This window comes from Prosopis cineraria, unplaced genomic scaffold (assembly GCF_029017545.1).
Source record: "Prosopis cineraria cultivar Desert tree isolate PC_DT_omini unplaced genomic scaffold, ASM2901754v1 PC1277, whole genome shotgun sequence".
NCBI lineage: Eukaryota > Viridiplantae > Streptophyta > Magnoliopsida > Fabales > Fabaceae > Prosopis > Prosopis cineraria.
This window is the reverse complement of record NW_026556602.1, coordinates 16010-23263: the sequence shown is the minus strand read 5'-3', so window position 1 is coordinate 23263 and position 7254 is coordinate 16010. Positions and strand designations below refer to the sequence as shown.

Sequence of the window (7254 nt, the reverse complement as noted above, 5' to 3'; positions counted from 1 at the left end):
TATCTTCGTTCAGCGTCACGAAAACAATGGATTCAAAGCCCTGTTTATTTCAACTATATAAAGTAAAGGTCCCCTCAATCCCCCTATAAAATTCCAATTTTAGGCCATATCTAGCGTCTAATTTGACTTGTCAGCCCCCACAAATAAGGGTAAAAATAGATTAAGTTAAGTTAGGTTTTAATTAAATAGGCTTGAATTTATATGATAAGTTAGGACCTAAACTTGTGTGGTGAATCTTATATAAGGTATTTTTCATAGCTTAAACCTAAATTTATCTAAAGTCTAGTCTAACCTAAAATTATATTTAAAAACCTACTCAAAAATAAGCCTTTTCAACAAGTTCATATTTTACCAGTTTTAAACGTCTCAAATATATTTTAGAATTATTGGTATAAATATATAACCTAATTTATCAATTATAATATCTAATAATTAAAAGGACTTAGCAACTGCAATACAATACAATAATAAAATAATAACATTAAAATCAATATATAAGTCCAATGTGATTACCAACATAACTAGAAATAAAAAAGAACAGATTGATTGAAAATCAAATGGTGAAACTAACATATGTGCATGATATATTACATAATATGTGTGTGTGTTTGTAAATAGGTCAGCCTGTTAGGTTTATAGGTTGGACTTTGAAAAACTAAGCTAGTCTATTTAACTAAATAAGCCTAGTTAAAAACTTGAACCTAGTCTCAATCTATTTAATAAATATGTTAGGCTGAGCCTAAAGTAAGTCAAGGTGTAAACCCTTATTAAAGGCCTAGCCTATTTTCACCTAACGCAAATTTAGAGGCCCAATAAAGAACTTTATATAACCCAATTAAAATGGCAACGCTTCACCATGCGAAGCAAGGCCCAAAGGGTGAAAATGGCATGCTTGGAGGAGCCAATGAGGTCCCACACATGCACAACAAGTTCTAAGTTCAAGGATGTAAGCTTATTGTGTCTAGAGATGGGAGCCCAATTCATCAAGAAGGCATTCAAGGAGAGTTCTTTAATGAAAATCTATATGTTACAAGCACAATATATTAGAGAGCTCAAACAACTTGAAGATGAGTCTAAAGATCAATCCAACAAAGGCCTAAGAAAGGAGATCAACATGAATCAAACTCAAATCATTAAAATTGACATTTTCCTCTTTAAAGCAAGTAAAGGGGACATTTTTAAATACATTCCTTTTAAGGAAAGCTTGCTTAAGGCCTAAGACAATAAAGATCCAGCTCAAAACGTCCAAACGTTGAAGAATACTTACTCACCATGTGATAAGTGTAGGGTACGATGATGGAGCACCTATTTTTGGAGCTGATTTGAAGCCATTAAATGACATGATTTTCATCCTCTTCAAGTCTTCAATGCAAATTTAAATTATTTCCTATTTTGTTAAAGTTTGAATTTCAAGTCTTTATTAGTTTAATTTTTATTTTCATTCTTTGCTTTAATGCTAGTTTCCTTTTATTTATTAGTTGATTTAACTTAGTGATCAAGACTTTAGCTATTAAAAAAGTTTTTAAATTCTTCCATTTAGCCTTTCTTACCCATTTTTCATGAATTAGGGAATCTTCCTAATTTGTTCAAGAGGAGCCATCTAGGGTTAGGGTTTCTAGAGTATTCTATTTCTTTATCTATAAATAGGCTTCCTTATATACTCTTTCACCAAAAAGTGATGAATGAGAATTTTCTCTTGAATTTGGTAAAACTCTTTGTGTGTGCTGTGCTTGTTTGTGGGAAACTTAAGGTGAATACTGACATAATTAGAGTCTAATCAACTCTTGTGGTGTCTCGAAGACTAAAGTTGCTAAAAGCTAGTTGTTCTAGTTATCATTGTCCTTGATCTTTATCTTCCTTTATCTTTTCATTTATCTTTATTTTCGTTCCTTATCATATTTTCTTCTCTACATTTCTTTGTTTCATTTTTCATTTCTTATTTGTGCTCCTGGTTCTGTCTTAAATTAGCACAATCCCACTTCTCCACCCCCACATCACCACCCTTTCTTACAAATCGTCAAATATATCAGTACATATAATATATAATTTATAAAATAATCATGTTCTGTTTTTATTATGATATCTTTCTATTGAAGATAATTTTATTCGAGACACAATAAGATATTAAATATAAACACATCTCATGTTGAGAATTCAAATATTGGTTTGGGATATATTTTTTTAATATTTTTTTAAAAAACTCAAATGGTTTAAATTTAATTTAAGTATATAGGTCAATCAGATGCACAGTCTAATACATCCTTGAAAAAATAATGTGCAAAAAAATCAAGTATTCCGTTTACATGATCCATTCACTTTAACCAAAATTCAAAAGTCGATTTGAGGGGATGTAATGTAGAGATAGAACATTAACACCTGTCAAGCATAACAAAAGAATCTCCAAATAATATGATTTTGAATTTTTGATGTAACATTTTTTGGGTCTTGCGTTAGAATAAGGCATAACTTTTTCTCTTGGAGAATCTGAGCATATTTGACTATTTGAGGGATGACAGATTAATTAGGAGCAACGAAGCTTGTGCATTGCATAAAATATATTCTCAAGAATATTTAAAATTAACTTTATGTTTATTTAGAAACCAATGCATTAAATGGATGTAGCTTGAATGATTAATTTGCTCAAGTTAAATTTTAAGGATCAAATTGTGATCAAGTCATAAAGTGTAGGGACTAATAGAGTAAATGACTAAAATTTGAGATAGTGAGTAACACCAAGTAAAACTTTAATTTAAGGATTGAATTGTAATAGATTTAAAAAATATAAAAATTAAATAATTAATTTTTCATTTAAAAATTATTTTATGAGATACCCACTTCATTTAAAAAAAGAGAAATATTTAGGTAGACTGGATGCACCATGTAATTTGTGGTATGTTCAATAAAAATATAATATTTAAATGACATTAAATATAAATTAATTTTAATATTGATAATAGTAGAGAAAGAAAAGACAAGAAATCAAATGTGCATTCTTTTATAAAAATAAAATTAATTAAAAAATATCACACACAATTTAATTTAAATTATTTGGAGTATTTTAACTAGGCAGACTACAAATGACATAATGCTCCTGGTTTACCTAAATATTTTTTTAGAAACAATCTAAGAATTCATTAGGGCGTGTTTAAAATTGTGAGACTTAAGTATATATTTTAAGATGTTTTAATATATGCTTTACAAATGGGCAGAGTAGGTAGTATGAAATGAATTAAATAATATACTTGTAAAGTTAAATTATGCATAACATTTTTAAACTTTGAACCATACGCAAATAATTTCATTAACCTTTAATGACCAGAATATTGAAAAAAGAGTGAAGAAAATTCAATGATGAATCAATTTGGTGTATTTAGATTCTAGCAAGTGATAGTCGCAAAATCACATTATAGTGAGGGTGAGCAAATGTACCCTTACAAGTATAATATATAATTTTGCAATTTTGCACATTTGCTTTTGATATTGTGCACCTTTTGAACTAAAAAAATATATTTGGGCTCAAAAATTTGTTAGGCATGTAATATTTTAATTATAAAGATAAAATATGAATAGCATATTTATGTAAAATATCATATTAACATGTTCAATATAATTTTTTTTAAAAATGGTTATCAATCCACTTATGTTATTACAATTTTAGTCATAGTGTAATATTATTTTTAAAAAGTTATTAATTTTTAAATTAAATAATTTTTCACCCTATGACTTGTATCTCTAACTCCAAGTTTTGGCTCAATCATTGAGTGGAGAGAAAGATACTAAGAACAATAGGCCTTCTTTGTCAAGTGATGTTCATGCTTTTTCTATTTGCACCCTCCCTGTTGGTTGTTGGATGGAGTTACATGCTCTATAAATTGAGTTTCAACTGAGTCAAAAATATTGAGATCAGGTTATGTTAAGTCATATTTAAAAGATTAAATGTTATGCTGGTTAAAACTATACAAGGATCGAAAGATTATTTTTTTCCCCCTAAAATAAAAGCTGAGCTCTACACATATATGAAGCCTCCATGAACTCTTGTATTATATTCTGATTATTTTTCTTACATTTAAGACTTTTAGAATGACACTCTAAATTTAATTTTTGAAGAGGTTATCTACAAAGGAGATCTATGATTAGTATATTATACTTCATAGGTGAAATACTAGAATAGTTAGAGCTGTAGAAACGAACCAAGTCTAATCAACTAATCAATTTAACCTACCAATTTGTCAAGGTAAGCAAAGGCTACTTTTAAAGTTTTTTTTTTTTTTGGGTAGGATTTAAGGAACGTGTTTCATTTAATTTAAATCATGAGTTAAAAGAGCTAACACAAGTTAGTGTAGATCGTTTTATGTAAAACACCCAATATTTTGAACCTTCTCCATGTCGAGTTTAGAGATCAAGTTGAATTGCAATCTTTTTATATGAAAGCTCTATTACTAACATTATTATGTTCATAGAACTTGAACTCTATACCTTTGTTCAAATTGAAACAATTCTGTTATCAGTTAAACCAAATATCCGGTAGTTAGATAGATTTTTTTTTAATTAAAATCAACAAGTTAGCTTGATTTCTTAAATTGCTTCTAGTAAATAATTCCAATCTCATCATATCTCTCGATACATTGAAATATTCTTCCAAAACCTTTACATTATAAAACATAACATGATGTAGAAGCGAAAGGTGAATGGAATTAAAATGTTGGAGAGTACACAATATCAGTTACATTGTTATACTAGTGCTATAGTCCTCTTTTTCTTCTAAAAAATGTTTTTGAAGAATATAAAGAGAATTTCAACTTATTATAATTGATTTGATATTCCTGAATTGGTTTCTATAACTTTTTTTTTTAAAATCATTATCATATATATAATACATAAATTAAAATATTAATGATAATATTTAGTTAAATGAATTGGCTCATTTAACCCACCCAGTGAGCGAGCTAGATTTCGATTTTCAACCCACCAAACTGAAATAAATTAAATGAGTTAGCTCGGTTAATTCACAACTCGTGAAAAGTAGATTCATTTAAAGGGCTTAACAAGTTTTGATGGCTCTAAAAATAATTGACAGAAAAAGTAATCTATATAAACTTAAAAGTTTAGGAAGTTTCTCGTTAAAAAAAAATCAATAAAATTATTTGCGCATGATTCAAAATTCAAAATAGATTAAAATAATTAAATCTAAAAAGAGAAAATTGTTATTAATTAATTAGATTTAAATTTAACTAATTAGATACAGTATAAATATAAATGATGTGGCACTTCTAAGTTCTGATGCTCCACCAATGAGCTCATTTCCTTTTCAAGATATAACAGATTAACACGTGTTTCTTTGTGTTTTTTTTTTTTAATTGTCCGTTGCGATTTTTTGGGCCAACCGGCATGAGGATAGCCCATGAGTGCACCTTTTAGTCCCACATCGGCTGAGTGAAGCATTTACTATTCTTTATATAGCCTGGGAACGCCACATCAAGCGTGTTCTTTGAAAGGAGAGATGGTTGGCATCTCCCCTGACAGGGACGGGAACAGCCTTCGGGCTTTCCTGTTACCACACGTACGGTTAAGGCTTTCCGCTTCGGTGGATCTCTAACCCAATTTTTTTTTTCCCTTTTTTTCTAATTATATAATAACGACAATTAATAAAAACACTTTAATAAATTATATCAGACCCGGAGCATCTAAATCGTACTTTTTTAAATAAAAAAAAACAGATTCAACCTTTTTTGTCATTAGCAGACAAAGTGGGCTATATTACATATGCACCAAACCCTATATATATATATATATGTATATATATCTGGTATGCATTACAATTTATACATTGCTGGGCTATATTACATGCACCAAGCCCTCTATATATTATACATCTTGTATGCATTATACTTTATACATTGCTGGCCTGGTTATGCCTGTGTGCGTCTGTATATAAAAGCAAGTTACGATTTGGTAAGTAACATGATGATTCTTCAAGGAGTGTTCTTGACGACCTTTGGTGAAGAACAAGTGGTGGATCCAAGACTAAGAGGTTGATAATTAATATATCTACTAGGACCTGAAGAGGGTCGAAACCCTTTTGGCAAACAAGCTTCTACCACACCTGATCTTTCTCCACCACCGTTTTCATGCCCTATGTCAGGCTTCAACTTGGTGTACTTGTAATCATCAGCAGCATTATTATTATTTGGAGCGAACGCGATAGGCCTGCTCGCACTAGCGAAAACTCCGGCAATTGCCGTGGTGGCCGGAGGCGGAGAAGGATTGATCAGGAGGAGGAGGACAAAGAGGATAAAAGGCTTCATAAAGTGGGACAGGCGAGAGGGCATTTTAATTTGAAGCTTGAGATATTGGGAGGAGTTAATATTATTATTAGTGGAAGCTTATAAAGAGAAAGAAGGAGAATAAGGCCTTAAATAGGCCCACATGGAGGGGTAGGAACGTAGTAGATGTGTTGCTGGCAAAGATATATTTGTCTTTGGGATTCACTTTTTGAAGATAAAAGCGTGACTCCTTCTGCCTTCCATAACTACATTCGTTGCTATAATTAATAACATTTGACTACATCTAAGTCAAACTCAATCGTATTATTATTGTTCAATCACATTAAACTTTATCTTTTTACATATATATTCAATCACACCGCTAATTATGATTATCTATCTTTTAAATATTTATATCAGATATAATGAATTCCATACCTTGCATCTAGTACGCACGCACACACAGGTATTCCCTTCGTTCATTATTAGGAGATATGAATAGCCCTTAATTGTTATAAGTCACTTAATGGATGTTAATTAAGTTATTTCAATATTACTCATTTAAAATCATTAACCATGTGAGAGAATATTATGTTTAAATATGGATAAAATTAGAAATTTATTCCATTTTCATTAGAATTAATGACTTAATTATTTTCTTTATGTTCCGATGAGATGATTATAGTTACTTTATATTAGGGGCAGGAATGATATATTTTGCTTTGGTGAAATTTCGGAGTCAATATATAATCAAAGGGGATAATGGAATGAGAAATTTCTTTTAACCAAGAATAGAGCTGGGAATATGGACGGGCCCGATCCTTTAGGGCCTAGGCTCTAAAACTTGATTTCCTATTTTAACCTCCATTTTTCAAGCCCGGCTCTTATACTTAGGGTTCAGGGCCAGGCCCCTAAACCCTTTTTTAAAAAAATAAAAAAATTAAATTAAATTAAACATTATAAATAAATTAAAATATTTTAAAATTAAAAA

The 7254-nt window shown here is 29.9% G+C and overlaps 1 non-coding gene across 1 annotated transcript; it reads left to right on the top strand.

Annotated features, from left to right (window-relative positions):
• Positions 1–5481: 5481 nt before the first annotated feature.
• LOC129299738 (U6atac minor spliceosomal RNA) lies at positions 5482–5608 on the top strand. Its single transcript, XR_008590630.1, has one exon. It is a non-coding gene; the product is annotated as a U6atac minor spliceosomal RNA (small nuclear RNA).
• Positions 5609–7254: the final 1646 nt, after the last annotated feature.